Source organism: Panthera pardus, unplaced genomic scaffold (assembly GCF_024362965.1).
Source record: "Panthera pardus isolate Hobbes unplaced genomic scaffold, ASM2436296v1 HiC_scaffold_11, whole genome shotgun sequence".
Lineage (NCBI taxonomy): Eukaryota > Metazoa > Chordata > Mammalia > Carnivora > Felidae > Panthera > Panthera pardus.
In genome coordinates, this window is record NW_026526666.1 from 43,094,106 (window position 1) to 43,110,380 (window position 16,275).

Here is a 16,275-nt window from a genome sequence, read left to right on the forward strand (position 1 = left end):
TTGTATTTTAACAGCATTGGCTGCTATGCGGAAAACTGACAAAGAGGAGACAAGACTGCTGGCCACAATCATGGCATGGTGTGTGGCATGATGGTGGCTTGGACGACATCAGGTAGCAGAGGAGGTAGCAAGACGCTGGCCACACGCTGGCCATATTCTGAAGGTAGAGCCAATTGGGTTGACCGGTAGATGGAATACGAGATCTGAGAGATAGAGACGAATCAAGGAGAACTTCAGATTTTTAGCCTAAGCAACTGGAAGATTGGAACTGGCTTTAAATAAGAAGCCAAAGGCTTGGGGCGCCTGGGTGGCTCAGTCGGTTAAGCGTCCGACTTCGGCTCAGGTCACAATCTCGCGGTCCGTGAGTTTGAGCCCCGCGTCGGGCTCTGGGCTGATGGCCCAGAGCCTGGAGCCTGCTTCCGATTCTGTGTCTCCCTCTCTCTCTCTGCCCCTCCCCCGTTCATGCTCTGTCTCTCTCTGTCTCAAAAATAAATAAACGTTAAAAAAAAAAAGAAGGCAAAGGCTTGAGGAAAAGCACAGGATCTGAGGAGGAAAATGAGCACATTTCCAGCTCTGTTAGATTTGAGATGCCTTGAACACAGAGTCCCACAGCTAACGTTGTAATAGAACTACTCAAACTCCTTTAAACACTTATTTTTTCCTGATTATTGAAATAATATGGGCTCATCGTAGAAAACTTGAAATAAATAGATAAAATAAAAAACTCTCCATATTTCTGCCACTTGACAATTGCTACAATATTTTGTGGTATTTTTTTCTTTCTAGATACATTATTTTAGACAGATTGAGAAATATCATTTATAAAATTTGGCAACCTTTGTTTTTCATTTAATTTCACATCATTAAACTCTCCCATGCCAGTAAACAGTCTTAGAGATATTTTTAATGTCAACACAATATTCCATTTTGTGGGCATACCATAATGTACCTGTTTGCCCACCACTGGGTATTTAGCTATTATCTGATTTTTTTTTCTGTTATGAAACTGCTTTGATGACCATCCTTGTGTTTTGGATGCTAGCATTTATTAAGTTAACTGTACTTCTTTTAGTTTTTATTGTGCACCTGTGAAACATGCTGGGTGGACAAAAGTATTTAATATCAAAATTAAGGGTTTTGAAAACAAACTTGACTTGTTGAATCCACAAAGGTCCATTTATGAAATGTCTCCTTTTTCCCATATAAAAAGAGATTTCTTGAGCTGTTAGAATCACATAGGGATTGGACAGGGCTGGACATTAAATACCACAGCTCAGGTGTGGACTGGATGTTCTGCTGAGGTCTCACCAATTATGAAGGGTCTTAAAACTCTGCTATCAGAGGGACTGTCCCTCACCCCTGCTGCAATAAGATTTCTGAAAAGTAGGTTAGAATAGGTCTGCTCAAGGTGAGTGAGTGTATTAGTGCACTTAGAAATGGGTCCTGTAGATTGGTGCCACAGTGAAAACTTCACCGACGATCAGATGGTGGCATAAGTGGATACCTCTTGGGACCAGACATTGATCGAAGACCTTCATGCATCTAGGAGCCTACAGTTTTTCAGGGCAAGAAGGAAAACACGATATTCTTTCTGCCAGACGATTTGCAGCAGGGCCTCACATACATTACACTTAGCTAAGTCCTCCAAACCCACTTAGAGTCATGCAAATCAATGCCTGATTTAAACTGTGTGTGTCATATGGCACACTCCAACTTATCACCAAGATGCATATGGTGCAGGGAGGTTACATTCCATTTTCTGTTCCAAGAAGTTGCTTCACTGTATAATAAAAGCATTTTTTTTGGGTATGGCCTCTACAAATTAAAAAAAAAAATCAAAAAGAAAAGAGAGAGAGAGAGCCTTGGATGTGTTCTGTTCTACAAATTTGCATCGGATTTCCTAGTCGTTAGAGTGAATTAGCTGGTTGTGCTGTAACAAGACTTAATTTAACTAATAAGAATCAGCACACTGGCTTCACTTGACAATTGTAACCTCTGAAAGTGATCAATTAAGACATCACAATCTGTTTCATGACAACATATCGGGATGCCGCAGCTGTGCAGATTATGAGGTCAGCAGCTGACTAACAACTTGAGGGCAAACATTGGCAACAAGAGCCTCTTGTTTATGTAACAAATATGTAATTGGGCAGAATGCTAGGAATGTAATGGCTTGGGGGGATAGGTTGTGATCTTTAAACTGTCCCTTTCTTTTATATATTGTCACCATAGCCAGAGTCGTAAAAGCCTTCCACATACGTATCCTGCTTGGCCACTGTCCTGCCTAGCTGCCTGACCTCCTAAATGAGGTAGCAGGAGATGTGGCTGCACATGGTGACCACTCTATTTGCCACTTGGCTGCAGGGACCATTTTACAGTATGCTGGGAGAGCAGGGCTAGATGAATGAAACATTCCTAATCATAATCAGAAGCTGCAGGTAACACCAAGAGCTTGCTAAGGCCCAAGGGACTCATTTATACCTTTGAAGACACTTCAAACTACGGTAAGCCATGATAAAAAAGAAATACCTAGCAATGAACGGACAGTTTGACCCAAGAGCTGCTCTTATCTGGTTATCTCCGTTCCTTTTATTAGCTTTATCGCTGCATCTTGTGATCTCAACTTTCTTTGTTAAAATGTACTGCTATTTCTCGAACTCGTTTATATTATTTGACTTGGGGCCCTTGCTCGAAAATGTATTCCATATGTTTCCACTCGTTCGGTTCTGCCTCAGTAAGCAGTTTCTTCCCAGATTGAGGCCCTGAATTTTCTGAGACCTTTGGAAAGATTTAGCCAGCTCCACTTTATCAAGCCTTATCTTAATTTTGAATTCTCCTTTTTAGTCGCCTTGTCCTTATTTTTTGTTTCTTTTCATTTAAAACAAACTTAACCTCTTCATCTTTTTTTATTGCACACTCAAAACATCATCAAGGCAAATGCTTCGGTTGGGCTCGCACTGTGTCTATAAACCGAGATTGCTGCAATATTCAGCTGACTGGGCAATTGTGTCCCTGTGAAAAGAAAGCCCACAAACATCAAACATTTCCTTTTATTTAAAATCTAACACGTTGAGGGACGCCTGGGTGGCTCATTCAGTTAAGTGTCCTACTTCGGCTCAGGTCATGATCTCGCGGTCCGTGAGTTCGAGCCACGCATTGGGCTCTGTGCTGACAGCTCAGAATCTGGAGCCTGCTTTGGATTCTGTGTCTCTTTCTCTCAAAAATAAAATTAAAAAAACATTTTAGAAAAAAATAAAAATCTAACATGTTGAGAGGCACCTGGGTGGCTTACTCAGAGTGAGTCGATGGCTCACTCTTGATTTCAGCTCAGGTGATGGTCTCAGGGTGGTGGGATTGAGCCCCATGTTAAGATTCTTTCTCTCTCTCTCCAAAAAACCAAACAAAAAAAATTCTCTCTTTCTCTCTCTAATATATATATATTTAAATTATATGTATGTATATTATATGTATATGTGTGTGTGTGTGTGTGTGTGTGTGTGTATGTTGATTTTTTTTTAATGCTAAGATCACTACATTTGATTTGGGTATTTCTCCCTTGCAAAAGTATACAAACTCTGTACCTGCACATCTGGTTATGAACACTCAGCTTGTGGAAAGTTAAGAATTTGCTGACATCTATTAAGCAACCAAGTAATTTTTACTTAGTACTTATTCTGTGAAAGGCAGCATGAAGGATAAAATAATTTTAGAATTCTAATCAGTGTGAGCTTTTAATCTTAGTACACAGCTCTGAGGCATAGTGGAGTTTGATGATTAACTAGGGTCCATTCATGCACTATTTTAAAGGCCTGAGGGATTGCCTTGAAAAACAAGTCCTTTCTCTGCTAAAATGAATCATGACATTTGCCTCCTTACAAGAAAAAAGGACTCGGTTCCTGTCTTGGGCACGGGAAAGGATGAGAGAGGGAGGAAAGGAAGAAACAGTGAGAAAGATAAATAAGCTTTGTGTATTATATTTATTGATAGAAACATAATTGAACACCTATTATGGGCCAGTCACCCTACTCAACACTTTATTACATTATTCCATTCATTCTCATAATAAATTCTGTATAAGTTACATTTTTATTTCCCATTATAGAGTTGGGAAAATTGAGATGAACATGATATCCAGTGGGTACCAGATATTTTTCAGGTTAAAAAGAGGAGTATATGTTACCTTATATAAAATGTACTCATAGCTAAGAAGGAAATATTTATTATTAATTTGCATTATTCCTAATATACATATGGGCAAACACCTCAAGTCTCACCCAGTATTGTATTAAAATTATTTATATTAAATTATAAATTAATGCTTTTAAACAACTTGGTGAACAAGAATTTCACCAAAAGAGGACAATGTTTCCCAACTGATGAAAGGCTCCTTAGGAATAATAGGGTTTTCATATGAACAGAATTAACCTCTTTTCTCTGGCAATGGTATTAGCATGGCATATGGAACTATGTGGAAAATTTTTTATTATTTTCAATTTGAAATATGGCTGTAACTTCAGTCTAAGATAAACTAATCACAACCAATTTTATTAGCCTCAGATGGTTCTCCACATCTTTTTGTTTTTAATCTGTTTATTTTGAGAAGGAGAGCATGAGTGGGGGAGGGGTAGAGAGAGGGAGAGAGAATTCCAAGCAGGCTCTGCACTGTTGCACAGAGCCTGACTGGGGGCTCGATCTCAGGAACCGTGAGATCATGACCTGAGCCGAAACCAAGAGTCTGATGCTCAACCAACTGAGCAACCCAGGCAACCCATACCTTTATTTAATTTCTTTTTCAAAACTTTTTCATAACAGCAGTGAATTGTATTTCTTTCTGAAACATTAAGTGGTTATAGTTCATGTCTGAGGTAAAAAAGGCCATGCCAGATGATGTTTTTAGAAACTGTTCTCTGTGTAGATATTTGCAATTGACATATCGGACAAAGGGCTAGTATCCAAAATCTATAAAGAGCTCACCAAACTCCACACCCGAAAAACAAATAACCCAGTGAAGAAACGGGCAGAAAACATGAATAGACACTTCTCTAAAGAAGACATCCGGATGGCCAAAAGGCACATGAAAAGATGTTCAACGTCGCTCCTTATCAGGGAAATACAAATCAAAACCACACTGAGATATGACCTCATGCCAGTCAGAGTGGCCAAAATGAACAAATCAGGAGACTATAGATGCTGGAGAGGATGTGGAGAAACGGGAACCCTCTTGCACTGCTGGTGGGAATGCAAATTGGTGCAGCCGCTCTGGAAAGCAGTGTGGAGGTTCCTCAGAAAATTAAAAATAGACCTACCCTATGACCCAGCAATAGCACTGCTAGGAATTTACCCAAGGGATACAGGAGTACTGATGCATAGGGGCACTTGTACCCCAATGTTTATAGCAGCACTCTCAACAATAGCCAAATTATGGAAAGAGCCTAAATGTCCATCAACTGATGAATGGATAAAGAAATTGTGGTTTATATACACAATGGAATACTACGTGGCAATGAGAAAGAATGAAATATGGCCTTTTGTAGCAACGTGGATGGAACTGGAGAGTGTGATGCTAAGTGAAATAAGCCATACAGAGAAAGACAGATACCATATGGTTTCACTCTTATGTGGATCCTGAGAAACTTAACAGAAACCCATGGGGGAGGGGAAGGAAAAAAAAAAAAAAGAGGTTAGAGTGGGAGAGAGCCAAAGCATAAGAGACTGTTAAAAACTGAGAACAAACTGAGGGTTGATGGGGGGTGGGAGGGATGGGGGTGGGAGGGAGGGGAGGGTGGGGGATGGGTATTGAGGAGGGCACCTTTTGGGATGAGCACTGGGTGTTGTATGGAAACCAATTTGACAATAAATTTCATATATTGGAAGAAAAAAAAAGAAACTGTTCTCTGTGGCCAAAGGGAGTATCTCCCCCCATATGAAAACCTCCTTGAGGTAAATACACTTTAGCAGCCCACAATGCCTGCTTTCAAGTCCTTGGGAATCCAAGGTAGCTCAAGACTGCCAAGCCATTCTCTAACTCAGGAGTCATTCTCTCTTCTGTACTCATAAAGATGCCAGAACACTTGCTGATTGGGATCCTGTGTCCCTAATGTCTTTTTTTAATTTTTACTTTATTAGAAGCATTAGTGTTTGGCACAAAATGAATTCTGTTTGCAAACCCAAGGAAACCAAGAAGGTCCTATATTCTCTGATCCTATGGGGAAGGGTAGGAGGAAGGTTGGCTACTCTTTCCTTCTTTTTAAGAATCTGCATTTTTATAATTAGTCAGCTTTATTTTTCTGTGTTTAAATATTATTTAAATAGGCTCGAGAAACCAATTTACCATGACATGCCCTATTGATCCTTACCTGGTTAAAAAAAAAAAAAAAAGGAAAAATTACCCAAACTAACAGGCCATTCTCTCTGATTGGCAAGTTTATCCTTTTTTTACTTTTCAGTCACTTTTATCTTGAAATTAATACACATATAGCTAAAGAACTCTCCTGTTTCTCTCTCTCTCTCTCTCTCTCTCTCTCTCTCTCACACACACACACACACACACACACACTCATACACACACAGTTACCCTCATCCAGCTAATGAGATCACTCACTCTACTGGCCACTGTTTCCATCTTGCTCCTTACCAACTGCTCTGGAAAATTCCCCTTCTCTCTTCTCTGGGTAAGAACCTGACAAATTGTCCTGTCTTTTTTGAATGATATATTGGGACAACTGCCAAGCACTTTACATTTTAATCAGCAAGAAGAATGAAATATTTAACCTTTCTTTTTTTTCTCTGTGAATAAGCATATAGACAAGATAATTAGAGCTTATAGAATAGATAGATAATTAAAATCTGTGAATTAGAACTTGCAAAAAATAGTGTGGTTTCTCCAGCAAAGAGAAATGGCCATGTACGAAAGGTCACCTGTCAACCAGTTCTAGTTATTAAATCTCTGTATTTATCACTAAGGTGGCTCTATGGAAAACGAAGGTCAAGACATTAAATTATGAAACAGTCAGGATTAGAAAAGGTCACCAAAAACTCAAGTAAAATTTAACCAAACCTGCTAATTCTGCACCCTAGAAGCAGGCAGACACAGCCAGGGATGAAACGTAACACTAGAGAGTGCAAATCTATCTCCCCATTTTAGCCCCTAAAAACGAATTTCTACCTGATGCCTTGAAGTCTAAATGAAACTCGCTCATCGCAAATAAAAACAGGAGCTTCGATAAATATTTCAGAATGAAAATCATGTTTGAATCGAACTAGCCTAAATTATTAAAAACATTTTTTTACATTAGTCTAACGGTTGCTTTCATTTCAACCATAAGAATGCAATTTAAAATATTGGCCACAGGGCACTCCTGGCACCCTAAATGCTTTACAGGACAATTAGCAACTCACCACTCACTAATTTACTACTTTAATATTGAAACAAATGAGATCTTTGCTTTTCATCGTCCAATTTGAATGAATTTGAACAAAGCAAGTTGAACAAAGCTCCAGAGATACACTCTCCAGTTTGCTGTCGTTTATTTCTCCACTCTTCATGAATGTTTTTAGAGTTTTAGTTTTAGAGGCTTCAACATGTATAATGATGCCATTGGGGAATAGATTTTGCCTTTATTCTCCTTGATGTTCTTTTGAGGTCTTTCAAGTAAAAGGTACAAAAGAGGCATTAACAATCTGGCATTGTTTTTATTGCTTGACAAAGAAAAAAATGTATTTTAATTTTTCCCGTGTTTCAGGAATGATTAAGCAAGCTGTTTTCATCTACATCAAGTCACTTTCAGCAGACCTCTAACTGTGAGCAAAGAATTGTGAAGACTGTTCTAGAGAGAAATCAACACAGTTCAACCAAGCCAGCTTGTAAATGCACTTCTTTGCCCCTCTACGAACCAGCATCTTTCAGTTAATGCAGCTTTCAAAAGTAGTGTATATAAATCACATATTATGAGTAACAGCACATAAAAAGACAGATTTGATAACCCACAGTTTGGCTCTGATTCTCTGTGGATTTGGGATATGGCATCTACCTTGATTCCTACCTGGTGGCATTACATCTAAACATAAAACTTAATATGGGGGTACATAAAAATGTTAATGTCAAGAAATAATTCTAAAACAGGTAACATAAAGCTATGTTTCTCAGTTGCCATAGATGATGTGTTCTTTTTATTTGGAAGTTCCTTGAGGGGAATGGATCTGTATAATCATGTAGGTATGCCAAAGAAAACAGCTTGCACTCTCTGGACTGGAAAGCAAAAAACAAGTCTTCTCAAACCAAGAGTTTTCTCCTACTGGCTGGAATAATGAAATAATTCACACTTCACTATCACTATTAGGTCATAAAATCTGACTAATTTTGTGACCAACTTACCTCTGGATTCTTTTCTCTTAGGAAGATGAGTTCAGGATACTTTGCTAACATTCTACCCTCTATGTCATACCAAGAAAGTAAAAAAGAACACTGATTCATGCTACAGTATTAGTATCTTTTTTCCCCCAATTAGTTTCTTTATTTTTTTATTTTCTTTAATATAACTTATTGTCAGATTGGCTAACATGCAGTGTGTAAAGTGTGCTCTTGGTTTTTGGGGTACACTCCTGTGGTTCATTGCTTACATACAACACCCAGTACTTACCCAACAAGTGCCCTCCTCAATGCCCATCCACCATTTTCCCCTCTCCCCCCACCTATCCCTGCATCCGCCCTCAGTTTGTTCTCTGTATTTAAGAGTCTCTTGTGGTTTGCCTCCCTCCCTCTCTGTTTGTAACTATTTTTTCTCCTTCCCTTCCCCCATGGTCTTTTGTTAAGTTTCTTGAAATCCACATATGAATGAAAACATATGGTAACTGTCCTTCTCTGATTGACTTATTTCACTCAGCAAAATACCTTCCAGTTCCATCCATGCTGCTGCAAATGGCATGATTTCATTCTTTCTCATTGCCAAGTAGTATTCCATTATATATATAAACCACATCTTTATCCATTCATCAGTTGATGGACATTTAGGCTCTTTCCATAATTTGGCTATATTTACAGTATTAGAATCTTAACATGTCACTCAGTTAGGGACATGGTTCTCAACTGAACTCAACAATAATCAGGAGAGCTTTTAAAAAATTATAATGGATATACTCCACTTCTGACCAATGGAATCAGACAACTCTTGAGGATGGCACCTACAAGTAAGCGTTTTTTTCAAGTTCCACAGATGATTCCAGTGGGTATCTAGGTTTGAGAAACACTTTCCTAGAGGGATCAGCAATGATAAATGAGGAGACCATAATGCCAGATTAAAGAGATGAAAAACAAAATGGTAAAGTTGGATCCCTGGGGTACTGTGTGGAGAAGATCCTAGGGTAGTAAATCTTTCCAATTACAACCTCGACTACTACCAGCTAGATTGGTAAGCAGCACTTACCACTGAAATCAGGCCAAGAAGTCAGATGTCATGAAGAGCATATGGAGAGGATATTGCAAGTATGCATGTAGTACCAAGCATGAGAACTTTTATTTCCCACAGAGTTATGTTTATTATAGAGCCTTAGAGGTCTTCCATATGTTCTGGCTAAAATTTGCTTTGGAAGCAAGGAAGAAAATTGTGTTGCCTGATCAATTTTCTTAATTGTCATGTGGAATTTTGGTGAGCATTTAAGGCTAGTGACAAATTGAACATTAACTAAATACAATCTTTCCCATCTTGTTTCATTTTCTAGGCTGAAGGATGCTTTGAGAAGAAGGGGTTGGTGGAGATGGAGCAATGGCAAATATCAGTGAAGGGCCCATGAATGGAGTGAGAACCCAGGGAACATAGGAGTCAATAATTTAAGAATATAGTTTAACGGCTATCCTTTGAAAAGATAGGGACACCTCTTCCTCTGAGACAGGAAAAAAGAATTGAGAATGAGAGGAGAAAAGACAACCTTACAAGACATGACTGCAATTAGAGTTCACTCAGGATTCCCTTGCATTTCTAAAAAGCAAGTAAGGGTTAATTATGGAAAGATGGGATACTTAGAGGTAAGGTTAACAGACTTTAGGAGAGGGATGAACTTTTGAGAAAGAGAGTATTTTGAGCAAGAATAAGAAAGATTGCAGTAGTGCCACAGCTGGAATTTAGAAATTACAGATTTTTGATGAATGTATTGAAAGGTTATACATTCTTTCTAGTGCTGTTCAGGAGCACAGAGACAGGAATGAAGAAACTAGCCAGCTTGATCTAGAGCTGGAGATTGTGGTAAGTGATAGACTGAAAGTTCACAGTTGAGAAATAATTATGAGCACTAGTAACATGGATTCCAAGCTGAAAGTGGAAGGAAATGGTGGCAAAATGAGCAAGTGGAAAAGATAAGGCAACATGAATGTCTTAGTGGGGTTATGTTCATTCACTGGAGACAGGGAGAGCATGCATGTACTGTATGTCCTAAGACTATGCTTATTTAGGAATAAGAAAAAAATGTGGCTTATATAGGCTTTCAACTGGCTCAGGCTTCAGGAAATAAACTATAGTATAAGTCATTCCTTCTAGTTTGGAAATGCAAAACCAAAGTGCAAAGGATATTCAAATTCATTACTGTTAACAAGTACCAGCATGAGAATATCTGCTTCAATAAATTAACTTATAAAATTCAGACAAACTTTTCATGGCAGATAAAAGAGCTGGAAAAAATGTAAAAACAATCTATTTAAGATCATCCAAGACTTAACATGGCGAGAAATTGCCAGCCTACAGAAATCTGGAACTCAGGGGGTAGACCAACACTAAAGGCTGCTTTAGCCCTAGAGGCATTTGTGGCTCTGGAATAAATGGTTGAGTTCTGCTTCTGGCAGAAATCAGAATGCAAATTCCCAAAGGGTAAATCAACATCTACTTTGTTCTAGGACTCCTAAGATGTGTGCTAAAAATTAGTTTGAAATAAACCAGTCTAGCAAAATTTGTCATCTTTTTTCATGCTGGTTGGTTGGCTCTGAAAACTTCAATTTTGGAAATTGCATTATGTAGTCCTGGACTTCTCATAGCTTTAGACACCTGGAAAAAGCAAAGAAAAATATCTTCTCAGGAGGAAGATAATAGCATACTAGGCCTCAAATTATTGCTACAAATAAAATTGTAAATACAATGCCCAACAGACAATCTAAAAATCCAGACACATGAAAAGACAAGGCACCAATAGAGAAAACCAAAAGCAAGAGTCCCATGGGAGCTCCACAAATGGAATTACAGGGCATAGACAGAAACAATCTATGTTCACTACATTCAAGGAGATAAAAGCCACGTGAAATACTGGCAGGGAAATGAAAACTATAAAAAGTGATGGAGTGTACATAAAAAAAGAACCACTTAGAAGTTCTAGAACTGATAAACACAATACAAGAAATGAAGAACTCAATGACTGAACATATATTTATCTGAAATACCAGAGGAGAGGAGAAATGGAACAGAGGACAATGGCTGAGAATTTTCTACAATTTAAAAGAATCCACACATTCAAAAGGCTGATGACTCATAGGCAAAATAAATAAAAAATAAATCTATATCTAAACATAGTATAGTGAAGCTTCAGAAACACAAAAACAAAGAGGAGATTCTAGAATTATATTTACCATAAAATAGCATATAATTTGGGAGGCTGTAAGTGGACTTAAAATACTTTCAGTTTCTTCCATAGTCATGGGAAGAGGGTAAATGTACCAAATAACATTATACTTTCATAAGCTTAGATGCTGTTCTTAGGGCAGTAGTTCTCAAATGTTTTGGTCTCAGGTGCCATTTATATTCTCAAAATTATTGAGGATTCCAAGGATAGTTTGTTTACATAAGTTGAACATATAGTGATATTCACCATGTTCAAAATTGAAAATGAGAAAAATTAAAAATATGAATTCATTTAAAAATAACAAAAATATTACCATATCATATTAACATATCACATTTTTAATGAAAAGTACTATATATTTTACAAAACCATAAAAAGAGTTAATTTATATTACATTTTTGCAACTTTCTTTAGCATCTTGCTTAATTGAAGATAGCTGGATTCTCATATTTGTTTCAGCTTTCAATCCATTACAAATGTGTGTTTTGGGTTGAAACAGAAGAGAAAAAAAATCCAGCTTCACACAGATATGTAGTAGGAAAGGGGAGATAATTGTAGATATTGTTCCTTGAATCTATACCAAAATTGGCAATTTCTTAAATTTTATTCACAATATGGAACCTGAAAACATATGAATAAAATTTTCTACCATTACATTAGAATTCATCGGTCTATCTTACACTTCTCATGCATCTTTAACACTGTGCATGCATGATTTTGTAACATCACACACTGGTTTTGAAAAACATTAGTGCAATAAGTAATGAAGATATTTGAAGTGTTGAAGTTTTCCAATATATATTATAAAAACATTCACTGATATTACCACTGATCTCATCAGAAAAGTCTTTAAGTTTTCAGAAACCAGAAAGCTGATGGTAACAAATACAAATTTTCCAAAATGCTAATTTTGACTTGAAGGCTCAATTTTTGTCATTAGTAAAATATGCTGCCTGTTATTTTCTTGAAATGACAGGTTCACGTCATTCATTTTCAAGAAAATGTCTGCCAAATACCTAAATCCGAATATTCATAATTTGTCTGTTGGCTGTTATTTCAAGTAAAAATGGTATTCAATGAAACTTGCAACACATATAACATTTTTCAGAATAAAAAGTGTTGGGGAGAAAACTATATCAATGTAATTTGTAACATTAACACTCAAATCATATAATCATCTCAAAAGTAAATGCATACAAGAAATATCATCTCAGTAAACACAGAAAAAGAATTTGATAAAATTCAACACCAACTAATGATTAAAAACTTTAATTTAAAGGGGAAGTAACAGGGAGCTTCCTTAGTCTAATGAAATATTTTCTACAAAACAAAAATTCTAGAGTCAACATTGTACTTTCACATTTAAATTTTTTTTAAGTTTATTTCTTCTTGATAGATAAAGAGAGACAGAGCATGAGCAGGGGAGAGGGAGTGGCAGGGGGAGACACAGAATTTGAAACAGGCTCCAGGCTCTGAGCTGTTAGCAAAGAGCTCAATGTGGGGCTCGAACCCATGAACCGTGAGATCATGACCTGAGCCAAAGCTGGATGCTTAACTGACTGAGCCACCCAAGCGCCCCAATGTACTTTCACATTTAATGGTAAAATGTTGGAAGCTGTCTTTCTGAAATTGGGAATAAAACATTTATTTCCACTATCACCACTGTTATGTAGTATTACACTGAGGTCCTAGCCAATGCAGCAAGGCAAGAAAAAAAAATGAAAGGTATAAGGATTGGAAAAGAAGAAACAAAATATAATTAGTCACAGATGATATAATATTAAATAATGCACATGTAATTTGTTATAATTTTTGTTGGAGTTAGTAGTATTGCTAGATACAAATCACTTATATTTCAATGATCTCAGCAACAGTGAAAATTGAAGAAAGTGTATCATTTATAACTGTCTCACAATATAAAATACCTAGGAATAAATTTAGTAAAAGATGTGCAAGACTTCTGTTGAGAAAATACAAATTTTATTAATAAACATTATCAAAAACTCATATAAATAGAGAGATATAACATGTACATAGACTAGAAAACTTAATGATGTAAAGATGTAAATTGTCCTCAAATTGATCTATAGATTCAAAGAAATCTCAATCAAAATCCCCAAATACCACAGAATTCTAACATGCATATGAAATGCAAAGGGCTAGAAAAACTAGGACACCCTTGATGAAGAACAAGATGGTACTGGCACAGGATGGACAAAAGAGACCCAGATAACACAATAAAGACTCTAAATAATTTGGAATCAAAGTGCCAAGCTGAGTAGTGGAGAGAGGGAAAAAATCAGGCTTTTAAAAAAGTGGAGTTGGGGTGCTGACAGCTCAGAGCCTTCAGATTCTGTGTCTCCCTCTCTCTGCTCCTCCCTGCTCACGCTCTGTCTCTCTCTCTCAAAAATAAATAAACATTTTTTTAAAAAGTGGACTTGGAATAACTGAATTTTAAAAAGTAAATATAGACCTTTCTTTATATAATGCAGGTGAATTGGAAACTTGTATCTGAAAGACAGTAAAAGTCTATTGAAAAAAAGTAGGAGAGAACTTTTATACCTTCAGAGTAAGAATATTTTTTTCTTAAAAAAGATATGAAAGCACTAATAATAAAGGAAAAGATTGAGAAAATAAACTATATTAATTTTAAGAATGGCTGTCTTTCAAACGACAACATTAAGAGAGTAAACAGGCAGGCCACAGATGTGTGTGTGTGTGTGTGTGTGTGTGTGTGTGTGTGTGTGTGTGTGTATCTTCTCTCTCTGTGAGGTATGTGTGTGTGTATGTATATACATATACATATACATACACACACATATATACATATGTATGTATATATATACATAAATATATCCTAAAAAGAGTCAATATACAGATATATAACAAATCCTTACAAGTCAATAATAAAAGATAGACAAAGCAACAGAATGATGGGCAAAAGATTCAGTCATTACATAAAAGAGGAAGTTCAAATGGCAAATAAGTATCAGAAAAGGTGATCATCAGGGCACCTGGGGGGCTCAGTTGGTTAAGTGTCTGACTTCAGCTCAGTTTATGATCTCATGGTTTGTGAGTTCAAGCCCCGCATCAGGCTCTGTGCTGACAGCCCAGAGCCTGGAGCCTGCTTCGGATTCTGTGTCTCCCTCTCTCTCTGCCCATCCCCACTTGTGCTCTGTTTCTGTGTCTCTCAAAAATAAATAAATGTTAATTTTTTTTTAAAAAAGGTGCTTATCATTAGTAATCAAAAAATGCAAATTAAAACCATGAGATGTTATTGCACCTCTGTCAGTTTGCTTGAAATTAAAATATCCGACAGTGCTTTCAACAATAGCCGAAGTATGAAGAGAGCCTAAATACCTATCAACTGATGAATGGATAAAGAAGATGTAGTTTTATACATACAATGGAATATTACTTGACAATGAGAAAGAATGAAATCCTGCCATGTGCAGCAATGTGGATGGAAATGGAGGGTATTATGCTAAGCGAAATAAGTTAGTCAGAGAAAGGCAGATATCACATGTTTTCACTCATATGTGGAACTTAAGAAAGTTAACAGAAGACCACGGGGAAGGGGTAAAAAAATAGTTACAAACAGAGAGGGAGGGAGGCAAACCACAAGAGACTCTTAAATACAGAAAACAAACTGAGGGTTGATGGGGGGGGGGATGGGTGATGGGCACTGAGGAGGGCACTTGTTGGGATGAGCACTGGGTGTTGTATATAAGCAATGAATCATAGGAATCTACCCCCAAAACTAAGAGCACACTGTATACACTGTATTTTAGCCAATTTGACAATAAATTACATTAAAAAATAAATAAATTGAAAATAAAATAACATAAAATAAAATAAAATAAAATAAAATAATAAAATATCTGACAATATCAAGTATTAAAAAGAATGTATAGTAACTGGAAGTCTCAAACAATAACTAGCAGCCATGTGAAATCTGCATTAACACTTTGAAAAAGTATAGCATTCTCCTATAAACTTGAATATACATACACACCCTAAGACTCAGGAATTTACTCCCTGCCATATCACTTACAAAAATGCATTCTTTTGTAATCCAGGATCCATATACAAGAATATTCAGAGCAGCATGGTTTATAACACCCTCAAATTCTTGTGCAAAGGAATTCTGTCCATCACTGAAAACAAATGAACAACATACATGTATCTCAAAAACATGTCAAGCGAAAACCAGACACAAAGGAACATAGAGTAGAAGATCCTATTTATACAACACTCTGAATAAGCTAAGCCGGGGAGATTTTCTTAACATCACTTTGAAACCATAATGAACATCACAGTTAACAACGCCCTGCCAGAATAGCACTGATGTGTTACAAGATGGTGGTTAAGTGTTCTTCAAAAATGGTGTTCCGAGGACAAATATGTTGACAAATGTCACATATATTCTCCACCTCTCAGAGACTGCCAATGCATATTAAATACCTAAGGCTATGAAAAGTCATTCACTGAAAAAATTTGTTTCATTTTGTTTAATTCGGAGTTCCAGAAAATTATTTGGAAACATTACCCTCCTTTTTTTTGTTGCTTTTTATTTTTCTGGTAGCAGACTGATTAATGTCTTATGAAATAATGGTTTGGAACATAGTTTGGAAACTCCATGATAGATATGGTCTTATTAGGTCTGGGAACAAGACA

The 16,275-nt window shown here is 36.9% G+C and overlaps 1 protein-coding gene and 1 long non-coding RNA gene across 5 annotated transcripts in view; one reads left to right on the top strand and one right to left on the bottom strand.

Annotated features, from left to right (window-relative positions):
- ST6GALNAC3 (ST6 N-acetylgalactosaminide alpha-2,6-sialyltransferase 3) overlaps positions 1-16,275 on the bottom strand; it is a 535,005-nt gene that overhangs the window by 203,590 nt on the left and 315,140 nt on the right. The gene's annotated exons all lie outside the window — the stretch shown is intronic.
- LOC109266654 (uncharacterized) lies at positions 1,939-7,988 on the top strand. Its single transcript, XR_002079805.2, has 2 exons — positions 1,939-2,504; positions 7,743-7,988. It is a non-coding gene; the product is annotated as an uncharacterized LOC109266654 (long non-coding RNA).